Genomic DNA, 15,914 nt, shown 5'->3' with positions numbered 1-15,914 from the left:
TGATCCGCTCTTCTCACGACCCTACGCCCCGCAACTGTAGTAGGGATTCTTGCGATCCCATAGGTGTCGTTCCCACCGACATCTTTGGCGCGCCAGGTAGGGGGCGCAGTTGTGACAATCGGCTTTAGCAGTTAGTTCGACGCTTCTTCATCGTCATGGCGCCCAAGAAGAAGATGATGGTGGCGGTTGGCCTGTCGGAGGCTGGACATCCCGTCCCGACGCGGGCGAGCAGCGGACCGGTCGCAGAAAGGACCCGGGGCGCCGTTCACGAACACCAACACCGTCCCAGCAACCGGAGTTTGGGAGGCGGCAATATTCGTGCACCTGGTAACGGGCCGCACGCCGCCAAATCCAAAGACGGAGCCAGGCCTTCCACGGGTGGCGCGAGGCCTTCCAAGACCGCTACCGCCCCGCCCGAAGGCGATGCGAGGGCCTCCAAGACTCCCACGCCGGCGCCGACGGCGCGCTCCTCTCAAGCGGCGCGCGACAAACGGCGCAACCACGCCGAAGACCCCGAGCGTCGCCGCGGGAAGAGCCCCGAGCGCCACTCCCGGGAGGTAGAAGACCTGCCCGCTCGTCGAGGCGCTGGTGAAGATGGCATGCGACCGCGGGGTCGTGATAGAGCTCCTTCTGACATGGTCAGAAGTCAAAGCGCGTCGCGATCCGTGCAGGTTTCGCTGCCACCAACGCCAGCAGAAGCCCTGGCGCGCGCGCAGTTGCTCCTCGATTTTCCTCCCACTACGGGGAAACTCGACGAATGGAGAGCCACTATCCGAAGCCTTGTTGCGGTGGCCAACAAAGATGAACCGAGTCCGGTGGAACCCCCGAGTCGATGCTCTGACGGAGTTCCATGCACCAGTGGCAGGAAAGCCGACGGCGCCGCGACCATGGTGCACCCGCCTCCTCCTCGCCCAGTACCGCGGACGCCAGCCCATCACGACGTTGCGGGGGACGAAATCTCCATAGTGTCGTCTGACCCGCGGACCCACTGTGACCAACGCCAAGTCCTTCGGGAACGAGAACATGAAGACGCTCGAACCACTATCGAGCGCCGGCGCGGAGCGTGCCACCAGTCAAACAGGCGAGTAGGGCCTGCTGTGAACCACCCGGCACCGGAGAGCCCTGGAGGCCTACCTTACGAGGTAGGCTGTCCGGCTTTTACCCGTGAGCTGCGGCAGTTCCAGTGGCCCACTCACCGCACCTTCAAACCTAACGTGGGCGAAAAGTACAGCGGCAAGACCCACCCGTCCGAGTTCCTGAGCATCTACACCATTGCGATGCAAGCTGCCGGAGCCCGCGACGATAAGGTGCTTGCGAATTACTTTCCATTGGCTCTTAAACCCAACGCCATGTCATGGTTGATGCACTTGCCGGTAGACTCTATTTCCTCCTGGTCGAATTTGTGCCATGAGTTTGTGGGCGCCTTTACTGGAGGCCACCAAGCCCATGGCCAAGCGAGCGACCTGCACGTCATTCCCCAGAAGGGAGGTGAGAGTCTCTGCAAGTATATACAGAGGTTCAGCCGGATACAGTACAATATCCCTGATGTTCACCCTGCCGCCATCATCAGCGCGTTCCATCAGAACGTGTGTAACCGCAAGATGCGCGAAGAGCTGGCAATGAACAAGGTGAAAGATGTAGCAGAACTCTATGTTCTTGCTGACATATGTGCCCGGGCTGAAGAGGGAAGGAAGTACCCCGGTGAAGACGCCGGCGTGGAAACCGACTCCTCAGATGAAGATACCGCCGCCCCGGCGAAGAAGGGCTGGCGCCGCAACAGGAAGCGCAAAGGTAAAGCCGTGCTTGCCATCGAGGGATCTGGTGACACCGGCTCCACTAAGAAAACCAAGGCAGATGACCCCGGCAAGGAAATTGCCGGATGTGTCGCCTGTCGGGCCTTGGCGGTTGCCGAGAAGCCAGGGAACTCCGACAAGCGATACTGCAAGATCCATTACACCAAAGGCCCTGCTCTCCAAGACTGCCGACGGTTTGAGCTCCTCGCTGAGAAGCAGAGGGCTGAATATGAGAGGCGGGACAAGGAGAAGGGCCAAGACGGTGTTGAGGGGTCCGGCAAGAAGCGTGACGGCCTGGCGGGCCGTTGTGCCAAGGATAAACAACAGGAGAGGCCCGCCCGGGGCCGTGACAAAAAGCCAGAAGACGACGATCACGAAGAGGACGACGAATCCGGCGACCAAGAGTTTCAGAAAGCTACGGAGGCCATGTGCATCGACGGCGGTGCCTCGCTGCATACTTCTCACCGCCACCTTAAACAGTGGGCGCGAGAGATTACAGCGGCAGAGCCGTCGTTTGATGCCCAAAGGCCACTGAAGTGGTCCAGCACACCTATCAATTTTCACACTGAGGATCACCCTGATCGCACTATATGGTCGGGTGCTAGCCATTGTTGGTTTCACCAACAATACGCAACCTCAAGGTGACAAAGATGCTAGTCGATGGCGGGGCCGATCTGAATTTGATCTCGCCTGCCATGATCGAGAAACTGCAGATTCCTGATGGAGACCTCGAGGAGACAGGCACGTTTCAGGGGGTCAACCCGGGAAGAAGCCAACCTAAGGGAAAGGTCACGCTGCCCATGACTTTTGGAAGCGATCTGAACTATAGGACGGAGAGGATCGTGTTTGATGTTGCCAAGATCCCCTTTCCCTACAACGGGATCCTTGGCCGCCCAGCGCTGGCCAAGTTCATGGCGGTGTCACACTACGCCTACAACACCCTGAAGGTGCCAGGACCTGTGACGATCATCACCATCCCCTTCGATAAGAAAGATGCGCTGATTTGCACTGACCAACTATACCAGCAAGCAGTTGCAGCAGCTGCCGCCACTAGGGCACTTGCTCCTGCCGCTGGGACCCCCGGAGGGAAGAAGAAGAAGAAGACCGGTGAGACCTGGGACACCCACTCCAGCAAGCACACCTCTTTGGAGTGTAGCGCTCCCGTCGAGGACGTGCCAGAGAGCTCCACCGGCGGAAACAAGAAGCCCAGGGCCATACCGCCGGGAACCAAGAAGGTTTCTGTCAATGAGGACGACACGGGAGGGGCTTTCACCATAAGCTCCACCCTTGACGACAAATAGGAAGACGCGCTTGTCACCTTCCTGTGGGCGAATGTCGATGTGTTTGCATGGCAAGCTTCCAACATCCCCGGCGTTCCCAGGGAGGTGATTGACCACCACCTTGCTGTCTGTCCTCATGCGCGGCCCGTCAAGCAGAAGGTCAGAAAGCAAGCTTTGGGACGACAAGAGTTCATCACAGAGGAGATCCGGAAACTGGAAGCAGCGGGTTTGGTAAGAGGAGTGCTCCATCCAACGTGGTTGGCCAATCCGGTTGTAGTGCGCAAGGCTAATGGGAGGTGGAGGCTGTGTATTGATTACACAGATATCAATAAGGCTTGTCCTAAGGACCCCTTCCTGTTGCCGCACATCGACCAGATTGTTGACTCCACAGCTGGGTGTGATTTGTTGTCATTCCTTGATGCCTACTCCGGCTACCACCAGATCTTCATGACAAGAGAAGACGAAGAGAAAACAGCATTCATCACCCCATGTGGTACGTATTGTTTCATGCGTATGCCTTACGGGTTGAAGAGTGCTGGTTCGACGTTTGCAAGGGCGGTACAGATTGGTTTTGAACCCCAGCTCCATAGAAATATGGAAGCTTATATGGATGACATAGTGGTCAAAACCAAGGACAGGACAACCCTCATACCGGATTTGCAAGAAACATTTGCAATCCTGCGCAAGATCAATCTCAAGCTGAACCCTGAGAAGTGCGTCTTTGGCGTCCCGTCCGGCAAGCTTCTCGGGTTCTTTGTGTTACAGCATGAGATAGAGGCCAATCCGGACAAGATCAAAGCTATAGAGCAGATTGAAGCACCCAAGCGAATCAAGGATGTGCGTCAGCTTGCTGGTTGCGTCGCCGCCATGGGCAGATTCATTTCCAAGTCTGCCGAGCGCACCCTTCCCTTTTTCAAGATCCTGAAAAAGGCGGGCCTGATGGAGTGGATGCCAGAAGCCGAAGCAGCATTGCAAGATTTGAAGAAGTACCTCTCCTTCGCGCCAATACTAGTTGTGCCTAGGCCACAGGAGCCGTTGCTGCTATACATGGCGGCAACGAACCAGGTGGTCAGCGCCGCACTAGTGGCGTAGAGAGAGGTTGACGACGAGGTAACGGTAGGGACAGAGCCTGACACCACCAATGCAGAGACGACACGGCCAGTTGAAGTGCCGCCGAAGAAGAAAATGATGCAGCACCCGGTCTACTTTGTTAGTTCCCTCCTGCAGGGGGCTAGATCAAGGTACTCTGGCGTGCAGAAACTGCTCTTTGGCCTTCTTATGGCCTCGAGGAAGCCGCGTCACTACTTCCAGGCACACGAGATCACTGTCGTCACTCGCCCCCTTCACAACGGATATTGCACAATCCAGATGCAACGGGAAGAATTGTGGAATGGGCACTGGAGCTGTCCAGCTTTGGCCTCAAGTTTGAAAGTACTTCGACAATTCAAAGACGAGTCCTGGCGGAGTTCATTGCAGAATGGACCGCAACGCCTGACGAAGAAGCCCAAGAGACTGCTCTCCCCGGCAAGGAGGCAAGTTGCAGTTGGATTATGTACTTTGATGGAGCTTTCTCCTTACACGGCGCCGGGGCTGGCGTGCTGCTTGTCGCTCCCACCGGAGAGCACCTCAAGTACGTGATCCAGATGCACTTCCCCAGGGAGGTGTCAACAAACAATACGACAGAGTACGAAGGGCTGCTTGCCGGTCTTAGGATCGCAGCAGACCTCGGAATCAAGAAGCTCATCGTCAGGGGCGACTCGCAGCTCGTCGTCAAGCAAGTCAACAAGGACTACCAGAGCCCGTTGATGAAGGCCTATGTCGATGAAGTGAGAAAGATGGAAGAGCGTTTCGACGGTATACAGGCTGAATACGTTCCCCGAGCGGAGAACGATATCGCTGATTACCTGTCAAAATGCGCTGCCCTCAAGCTACCTGTGGAACTAGGTACCTTTGTGCTCCAGCTAACTCAGCCATCCGTTGATCCATCAACAGAGCAGAACAAGAGGAGGAAATCAGGACCCGGCAAGTATTTTCCTACCGAGCTCCCCGGAGCCGCCGGCAAGGATGTTGCCAGGGACACTAAGCCCGCCACAGGACGGCTAGCTTCGGCGGAGCGTCAAGCTCTTACCGTCGAGACAGCCGCTCCTATAGCGGAGGAAATGCCTTTAGTCCTCGCCGTCGAGCCCCGGGATCCAGCATGGGCACAGCATACCGTTCGATTCCTCCAAGGAGGGGAACTTCCTGAAGAGCGGGAAGAAGCGGAAAAAGTAGCCCGTCGCTCTACCATGTACCAGTTTGTTGATGACGTCCTATACAGAAAGAGGCCGAACAATGTGAAATTGAAGTGTATCCCTCGGGAGGAAGGACTGGAGCTGTTGGCGGAGATACACGGAGGCATATGTGGGTCCCACATCGGGTCAAGGGCCCTTGCCGGCAAGGCATTTCGGCAAGGCTTCTTCTGGCCCACCGCCCTCCAGGATGCGACGACACTAGTCACCAGGTGTGAAGCATGTCAGTTCCATTCAAAGAAGCTTCATCAGCCAGCTCAAGCCCTTCAAACCATTCCTCTCTCCTGGCCCTTCTCGGTCTGGGGGCTCAACATACTAGGCCCTTTCCCCCGCGCTGTCGAGGGCTTTGAGTACTTGTACGTTGCAATCGACAAGTTCACAAAGTGGCCGGAGGTGGAGGCAGTGAGGAAGGTCACAGCTCAGTCAGCCGTCAAGTTCTTCAAGGGACTAGTGTGCCGTTTTGGTGTACCCAACAGGGTCATCACCGACAATGGCACGCAGTTCACAAGCCGCACCTTCATGCAATATATCCAAGACCTCGGCAGCAAAGTGTGTTTCGCTTCCGTTGCTCACCCACGAAGCAATGGTCAAGCTGAGAGGGCAAATGCTGAAGTACTGCGAGGCTTAAGGACCAAGACCTTTGACAGGCTGCACAAGAGTGGAAGGCGGTGGATTGATGAGTTGCCGATGGTTCTTTGGTCGATCAGGACGACACCAAATCGAGCCGCCGGCCAGACACCTTTTGCCCTGGTATATGGGGCAGAAGCAGTTCTCCCCACTGAACTCATATACGGGTCACCTCGAGTGCTCGCTTATGATGAGCTTAAGCAAGAGAAACTGCGGCAAGATGACGCAATGCTCCTTGAGGAAGATCGTCCTCGGGCGGCTGTGAAAGCAGCACGCTACCAGCAAGCCTTGCGCCGCTACCATAGCCGCAAGGTTCATGCCCGAAGCCTTGAGGAAGTCGACCCTGTCCTTTGGCGCGTTCAATCGGCCAAGAATTCCAACAAGTCGATGCCAAAGTGGGAAGGCCCTTATCGGGTAATACGAATCACCAGGCCTGGCGCAGTCCGCCTGGAGACCGAAGATGCCATTCCAGTGAGTAACTCCTGGAACATTGAGCATCTTCGCAAGTTTTACCCATGAGGCGCGGCTTGCCGGGCCCCCCGGCAAGCCACCTTTTGTACAAGCATTGCCGATGATGCATGTAACCCTTTGTACAAAGCCAGGCGCAGACCCTGAGCACAAATAAATGAAGCGCTGGCGCCCTAAGTTATAGCATGCATGCTAGGTCGAGTCTCATCCTTGGTTAGGGTTAATAGTGCTTAGCGGCGACTAACCCCTAGCTTAGAGGTCGAGTGTGCGTCTCCTTGTCTTTCTTTTGTCTTCTTTGGTTCACAGGACACACGGATATCCGTGCCGATCCACTCGGGGAGGAAAAGAAGATGAACAGACCAGCATCTAGCCCCCGACAAGCCAGCATTGCGGGGGGCTGCAAGAGCAAAGATTCACCCACGGCGAACCAGAGTTGCCGGGGGCTGCATCTTCAGATAAGTTCTTCATCCCTTATCATGCATTCCATTATGGACTGAGGTATGTGAAACCTCGTTTTCCCCTAAGCTACCGTGCTCCCATAACTCTAGGCCCTAGGGCTCGTTCCTGGGGCCAAGTTTGGTCATAGTCGCGGCAGCGAAAGGATGAAACAAGGAGCCAGAACCCGCCTCATCCCTGCCTCCGCCAAAGGCGTGAGGAAGGTCGAGCGAAGTGGGAAGATGGCAAGGCCTGTTGCCGGGCAAGGAAATGTTTATCTTGAAGATATCAAGGATTTACTCCTTGTCGTGGGTTCTACCCACAAACAAATGACCCGGCAAGCATCCCCTTTTCATTAAAAACATTCCACTCAGGTACAGTCCGCAGGGAATGAAAAACATGAATGATGGGATTACAAGTTTTAAATTCAGCTAAGGCCCGAAGGCTTGCAAACTAAAAAGAGATAAGGTGCCCGTAATCCCTTTCTTGTCCCTCTCCTTGGGAGGCAGGTCAAGGAGGCGAAAAGGGCAAAAGGAGCGCCTAGGCGAGCTACGGGTGGCAGAAGACACCAAGAGAACATCTCGGTGGCCGTCCGAAGGCTGGATGGTGATGCCGGCACCGGAAGCAGAGCTCGAAGACGAGGCGGCACGACGTCAGCACGCGTCGAAGGCGTCGGTGCCCGCGTACTCCGACTTGACGGCCTTGCCGCCCGCCCTCTTCCTCTTCCGCAGCCTCCGAACGCCAGCCGCCCAAGGAGACGACCCCAAGAAGTTCAAGGAGCCGGCGACGCGGATGATGGGGTCCCCGATGCCGCACGGAGCGGCGCCCAACACCTAATAGGACCCGTCATCCTGCCGCCTACTACCCTCGTCGTCGATGCCGCTGTCCTCCTCGTCACTCCCGCCCGAGGAGGAGTCTTCACTATCAGAAGAGCTCTCCATGCAGCACCTTGCACGGGTCCCAAAGCACCCGAAGACCTTGACGGAGAGAAGGCCACCCTCCATCAGCTTAAAATGGAGAGTGAGCCCCTCCGTCAAACGGTGGATATGGACAAATGTCTTCCATCCCCGACGGAGATACATCACGTGAGCGGCGGGGAAATCGACGCGGGCCTGCGTACCACTGATCGCGCAGCCCCTCATGTGCAGCCACAACGACTCCGGCGGATCCAGCTCCATCTCCCGCACGAATGGAGTCGGGAGACGAAGGCGACGGTGAGGCGGCCGGCGTAGCCTGACGAAGAACTCGCAAGGGTCATCCCCAACATGGCCCTCCACGGGGGGAAGAACTGCTGGCGGAGGCGAGGCCGGCGCGCCGCCCCGTCCTCCTCTTCCCCGAGCGCCTCGGCCTCGCCCACGGCCTCGCCCCCTCCCCCTTCCCCTCGCGGCTGGCTCTGCCACCGCGGGTGCAGGAGAAGGAGGGACGCGTTGTCGAGCGCCGACCCTCGCCGCCACCATTGAAGGACCAGGATTCCCTCTCTCCATGACGGATGGAAGGGGGAGCAGAAGCTGAAGGAAGGAGGAGATGAAGGAATGTGGAACGCCATCGCCCCCTCCCGCTCTTTATAAAGGAACGGGGTGGGGGCTCGACCGCCCCGCTCAGCCAATCAAGACGCGGTAGGCGCAGGGAACTGGGACCGACCCGCCGCCCCAGCCCGCGGCGGCCCGGTTTCCCGCCTCCACCGTTCACCACCCCGAGCACATGAGAGCCATGTGGCGGGCGTGCAGGACCAAGGCGACGGGTGAGGCGACCTCTCCCCACCCCGTGATCGTGGGGAGTGGACGCCTTGAAGACCACGCCTCGGCCCCGTTCAGTAAATGGGCTGCGCCTCCACGCCTCCCTCTGTTTATGGGGAAGGCGCAAACCGCCCCCTTTACTATGACGTGGCGCATGCATGCAGAGCTTAGCCCCACGCATGCCGCCCACGTCACACACGCCTCCCCACGCCGCGCCACGCGCGGGAAGCATGGGAAGCACAGCGCGCGAAGAGACTTACCGCGGTAAAAACCGCCCCGCCTGCCCGCGCACCGTTTTTGGGCCTAGCCCAATGACGCGATTGCGCTTACGTGTGGCCCAGGCCCGGGGGCTCCTGTCGGTGTACAAAAAGAGGGGTACACTTTTTGTACCCCTATAACTGTGCACGGGCAGACTGAGCCACGGGCACCACCACACTAAGCAAGGCAAGGGAGGTAAGCCAAGGTAAGGCCGAAGCTCAAGAGAAGTAGAACAACGCCAAGACCAAGACCACAAAGAGAAAACGGGACAAAGCGGACCCCCGGCAAGATCCTTGCTGGGAGGCGGTTTTAGCAAACCCGGCAAGACCCTTGCCGTGGCAGCTCGCCACACACCTATGGAGTGAGTCACCCTTGAGTCCACTGCCCCCATGTGGCAAGGATTCGGGAAACATCCCCGTGGTGGCATGGAGATCTTTGAGAAGACATTCGAGATCAGATACACCCTTCAGAAGATGATGATCCTTGGAGGGATCCTAGCCAAGGAGGACCACAAGGCCCCCGGCAAGAGCCTTGCCGGGGATGACAGCGGGTGCCCCGGCAAGGCCCTTGCCAAAAACACCCGTTGGGCCACCATCAGGCCCACGCCAGTCAAACCTCCACCGCCGTACGCATGCAGCTGCCGACCCAACCAGCTGGGCAGGCACCTGCGTGGTGGCATGTAGATCTTCGTGGAGACCCACCACTGCGCCACCTCAGCTGCCTGCCGGCCTACATGGCACCGCGGGCGCCACTGGCCAGGGCGCGTGTCGACGCGAGAGGGAGCGGCGACGGACGAGACAGGGCTCTCCCTCGTCCCTGATAAAGCAAGGACACCTGGGCAAGACGCAATAAATGCGCCCTGTCATGTAATGCGAGGGATAACCTCGCATCACTGCTTCCTTTCCACCTCCTAGTGCTACTGTGGCCACCCCTTTCCTATAAAAGGAGGCCCGAGGTGACCAGGAGGAGGATTCGGCATTTTGGAGCTCCTCACGCCCCATAGCTAGCTCAAGAACACAGATATACAATCCACCAAAGCAGGACTAGGGTTTTACGCATCCTCACGGCCCGAACCTGGATAAACGAACCATGTGCTATCTGTTTGATCTGCTCTTCTCATGACCCCGCGCCCTGCAACCGTAGTAGGGATTCTTGTGATCCCATAGGTGTCGTTCCCACCGACAGTCTTCAACGAGTCACTGGTTTCATCCTTCCCTCTCCTCTACTTACGGTTGGCCCTGGTGAAGTCATTGTATGATTGCATTATCTTTTGTCTTCACTGAGTGACTGCTTGTTCTGATTGGCTTCACACTATCTTCCTATCTGATCTAAACTGCCTAGCTGCTATTAGTCATTGTGCTTTCACTTCATTGAATATTTGGTAATAGGTTTATTTCTATTGTTTTTCTTCGAAACTTCCATGTTTTGAAGACTTTCATAATAATCGCCTATTCACCCCCCCCCCTCTAGTCGATCACTAGCACTTTCAATTGGTATCAGAGCAAGGTACTCCCTTGTTCTGTGTGATTCGGTTTAACCACCTGGAGTTTTAGCTATGTCGACTATAGGGATAATCAAAGTCTCCGTTGCGTGCCCAGTCTTCGGTGGAACTGAATATCCCTACTAGAAGAATAAGATGTGCATGCATCTTGAAGCCATTGATGTCGACCTATGGTATGTCATCAAGAATTGCGTTCCCAAGGCGGGTGAAGGTGTCACCGCTGCTGATGTCAAGAAGTTCGTTCAACTGGACTCCACTACCAAGAACATCATCTGTGGTCATCTGACCAAAGGACAGTATGGCCGTGTGAGTGCTTTGGAAACATCTAAGCTAGTCTGGGACTGGCTCTCCAAGGTCAACGAAGGCATCTCAACCCAGCGAGATCAGAGAATCATTGTCCTTCGCAACCTCTTCAACTGCTTCAAGAGAAATGACAGTGAGAATGTCCAGCTCACGTTTGATCGACTCACTGACATAACCAATGAGCTTCAAGCCCTCGGTGCTACTGAGATCACCAAGCATGAAGTCGTCAAGACACTCCTGAGATCACTTGACAGCTTGTTTGACACCCTAGCCCTGATGATTCAAGAACGTCCTTACTTCAAGACACTCGATCTGTCTGACATACTTGAGTGGCTCAACACACATGAGTTTCAGATTTCTGAGAAAAGAGACATCTACGGTCCCAACTATGGGCGAACTCGTGCCTTGAAGGCAAAAGCTGTCTCCTCATCTGAAGAAGAATCTGATAGCAGCTCTGATGATCCTGAAGACATTGGAAAGGAGCTTGCTATGCTTGTGAAGAAGTTCCAAAAATTCACCAAGAAGAAAGGCTTCATAAAGTCCTCACGATCAAGCTCAAGGAATGATGCAGCTTCTGCTCATGACTACAAGAAGAGAACATGCCACAAGTGCAAGAAACATGGACACTACATCTCTCAGTGTTCGTAGTGGGACAATGAGAACAAGAAGAAAAAGAAGAGCAAGGAGTATGATTCTGACGACAAGAAGAAGAAGAAATACTCAAAGTCTTCTTCCAAGTGTTCTTCAAAGTCTTCATCACACAAGAAGAACTCATCTGGCAAGGCTCATGCATTTGTTGGCAAGGAAATGGATTCAGAGGAGGAGTCCGCTTCTGAGGAGGCGGAGGTGGAGTCTGAGAAGGATTCCGATTGTGGCATGGCAAGTCTGGCTACAGCCTACGTTGCCAAATCCATCTTCAACACTGAAGACAACGACTCAGTCACCAACGCCGATGCTAATGATAAGGACAAATCCACTCCCACCTACTGCTTCATGGCACGTGGTGCCAAGATAAACTCACGCGCCACTCACTATCAAACATCAAGTGAAGATGACTCTGATTGTGTTTCCAAACCCAGCTACAAAACACTTGCTAAAATTGCAACTGAACAACAGAAAGGTATGGAACATATTCAAAAACTATTAGACAAAAGCGATGACCTGTTAGACGCTGAAATGACTCGATCTCAGTCCTTAATTGAAGACATAAAAATCTTCATGTTAAGTATGAGGAACTTGAAAGTCGTCATGAAACGCTCTCAACAACTCATGAAAAGCTTTCCTATGATTATCTTCAAAGGAAGCAAGATCTTGAGAAATTGAGAGCGGCTCATGAAGATCTTCAAAAGGAAAATGAGTCACTTCGCGCCAAATAGATCAGTTCCGCTTAGGAAGGATTTGAACCATCATGTCTTAACTGCATTGAGCGTGATAACGCTACTTCTATTGCTGAATGTTCTACTGCTGCTACTGTTGCAATATCTTCAACCCCTCTGCTGAGGATGCCACGACTATTGCTGATGAGAATGCTAGGTTGAAGACATTGCTTGAAACAGGGATGTTCAAAAGTCTCAAAGGGCATTAGACATTATGTGATGTTCTCAAAAGGCAAATCCTGAACCGAAACCCTAGGAAAGAGGGTGTTGGGTTCGAAAGGAAAATGAATGCTGATGGCTCTTACTGGAAACCTGAGCAGTACCCCAAAACCACATGGGTTGCTGCAAAGGAACCTTCAGCGGATCCATCCACCCTATTTGGCTTCACTTGTGCTAATCCCATTATTATTGATGAATCCTTTGATGCAAACTATAAACTGTTTAAGAATCAGAATGGTGAAGTGTTTGCCGGGTATATTGGTACTAACTGCAGGAATGGGCCGCCTATGAAGAAAGTCTGGGTGCCGAAGAGATGTTTGGAGAATCTTCCTGTGAATGTCGTCATGACACCACACATGAAGAAGACAAACCCCAAACCACAGGCTTCATACGGTCCAAAGGCTTCATACAAACAGAGGACTCACCTGAGTCGCACTAACGCAAATGTTTTGCAGGGAAACCTCCCTCAGGCCTATGAATATGAGCGCGTTTCATCTAACCGCCATGTTCATAAGACCAAGAACTACTCTGCTTATTCTTATGAGTATTATTGTCCACCTGCAAGACTTTTTGCTAGGGCTCCAAAGCCAAAGTTCTCAGATGCTGCACTTAGACTCATTGCTTCGAAGCCACCCTTGAAGATGTGGGTGGCTAAGAAAGCTTAACTCCCTTTTTGCAGGGAAAGGTCTCCAGCCAAAAACCAAAATCGTCTGAAGCTATTGCTGGTGACCTTAAACATCTTGCAGGGAGCAAGATCAAATGCCCAAATGGTCTTATTATGTATTTTTTTCCTGAGTCGCTTGCTACTTGCCCTATCAGTCCTAACCTTGATCTAAGCTTTCATAATCCACTTGCTCGTCAAATATTTTTGCTTCACAATTCTCTTCGTGAATCCTATCCCCCTAACTGCACTGTAGGGTACGACACCGGCTGCTTCAGAATGGATTATTGATAGTGGGTGTACTAATCACATGACTGGCAAGCGAAGTCTTCTTATGGACTCAACCTTACGTCCATCTAACAAAAGTCACATCACATTTGCTGACACTGGTAAAAGCAAGGTATTGGGTCTAGGTAGAGTTGCAATCTCAAGGGATCAACACATGGATAAAATCATGCTTGTTGATTTCCCTTGGTTTCAAATTAATGTCTGTCTCAATGCTTTGCGATTTAAACATGATTGTGATGTTTGGAAAATATCGTTGCCTTGTTCTAATGGAATCTGACAAGTCTCTAGTTTTTGAAGGGTATCGGAAAGATGATTTGTACATGGTAGATTTCTCAGCAGGACCACAACTTGTCGTATGTCTTTTAGAAAAAGCTTCAGAATGCTGGCTCTGGCATCGAAGGCTAGGGCATGCTGGCATGAGGAACCTGCACACTCTTGCAAGAAAGAAGCATGTCAAAGGCATCGAGGGCGTCAAGTTCAAGAAGGATCACTTATGTGGTGCCTGTGAAGCAGGAAAGATGACGAGGGCCAAGCATCCCTCGAAGACAATCATGACAACGACTCAACCCTTCAAACTGCTCCACATGGACCTTTTCGGTCCCACTCATTACTCAACTCTTACTACTACTGCTTGTCTCTATGGCTTTGTCATTGTTGATGATTATTCAAGATATACTTGGGTGCATATAATCCTCTACAAGACTGAAGTGCAGGATGTCTTCAGATGCTTCGCCAATCGAGCCATAAACAACTATGGCGTCAAGATAAAGCACATCCGAAGTGACAACGGCATTGAATTCAAGAACACTGGGCTAGATACATATCTTGATACTTTGGGCATCACTCATGAATTCTCAGCTTCGTACACGCCACAGCAGAATGGTGTCGTCGAACACAAGAACAGAACACTTATTGAGATGGCCCGGGCGATGCTTGATGAATACAAGACTCCAAGAAAATTCTGGCCTGAAGCCATTGATACTGCATGCCATATCATCAACCGTGTTCATCTTCATAAGCTTCTCAACAAGACATCCTATGAGCTCCTTACTGGCAAGAAGCCAAATGTCAGTTACTTCAGAGTATTTGGTGCCAAGTGCTGGATCAAGGATCCACATTACACTTCAAAATTTGCACGGAAACCACATGAAGGTTTTATGCTTGGATATGGAAAGGATTTGCACTCCTACAGAGTCTTCAACCTCTTTCACTATAAAGTGGTTCAAACTGTGGATGTGCGGTTCGATGAGACTAACGGCTCGCAAAGAGAGCACCTGCCAAATGTCCTAGATGAAGTTCCATCCAGTGAATCAATCAAACTTATGGGAACTAGAGAAATCATACCATCTGAAGCTCAGCCTGAAGAGGAACTTATCATCTCCACACCTGATCAACATGAAGACAATGCTCAGCCTGAAGACAATCCTTCTAACGATGACAATGATCAGCAAGAGCAAAATCTTCGTCCTGTACATCCTCGTGTTGCAAATAAAGTACAGATTGAGAGAATAATTGATAGCATCAATGAACCAGGTCCACTCACTCGTTCAAGGGCAACACAGCTAGCAAATTTCTATGGGCACTTCGCTTCGTCTCAATATCTGAACCCAAGAAAGTTGATGAAGCCTTCATGGAACCTGAATGGATTCAAGCTATGCAAGAAGAGCTTCAACAGTTTGAGATGAATAATGTATGGGAAGTGGTTAAGCGTCCTGATCCTCGCAAGCACAATATAATAGGCACTAAATGGATATATCACAACAAACAAGATGAGCATGGTCAAGTTGTCAGAAGCAAAGCTCGTCTCGTTGCTCAAGGATACACTCAAGTTGAAGGGATTGACTTCGATGAAACATTTGCTCCTGTGGCTAGGCTTGAAGCCATACGCATACTGCTGGCCTATGCAAATCATCATAACATTCTTCTGCATCAAATGGATGTGAAGAGTAATTTTCTCAATGGCAAGATTGAAGAAGAAGTGTATGTTGCACAACCACTTGGCTTTGAAGATCCAAAACATCCTGACATGGTGTACAAGCTCAACAAGGCACTGTATGGCCTCAAACAAGCCCCTCGGGCTTGGTATGACACACTCAAAGACTTCCTGAAGAGCAAAGGCTTCAAACCTGGTTCCCTCGACCCCACTCTCTTCACAAAGACATATGATGGTGAACTGTTTGTGTGCCAAATATATGTGGATGACATTAACTTCGGCTGCACCAATCAGAAATACACTGACGAGTTTGGATACATGGTGCAAGAGCAATATCAGATGTCCATGATGGGTGAGCTGAAGTTCTTCCTTGGTCTTCAAATATGTCATCAACGCAATGGCATCTTTATATCTCAAGAGAAATACCTCAAAGATTGCATGAAGAAATTTGGTATGCAAGATTGCAAAGGCTTCACGACGCCAATGCCAGCCAAACATCATCTGGGTCCCGACGACAATGGTAAAGAGTTCGATCAAAAGGTATATCGCTCCATGATTGGTTCCTTGCTTTATTTATGTGCATCTAGGCCAGATATCATGCTTAGTGTTTGCATGTGTGCCCGGTTCCAAGCGGCACCAAAGGAAACGCATCACTTAGCTGTGAAGCGAATTCTCAGATATCTGGCTCACACCCCAACACCAGGATTATGGTATCCAAAGGGCTCAGAGTTTGATCTAGTTGGATTCT

This window comes from Triticum aestivum, chromosome 4A (assembly GCF_018294505.1).
Source record: "Triticum aestivum cultivar Chinese Spring chromosome 4A, IWGSC CS RefSeq v2.1, whole genome shotgun sequence".
Classification (NCBI taxonomy): domain Eukaryota; kingdom Viridiplantae; phylum Streptophyta; class Magnoliopsida; order Poales; family Poaceae; genus Triticum; species Triticum aestivum.
This window is presented reverse-complemented; position numbering follows the sequence as displayed.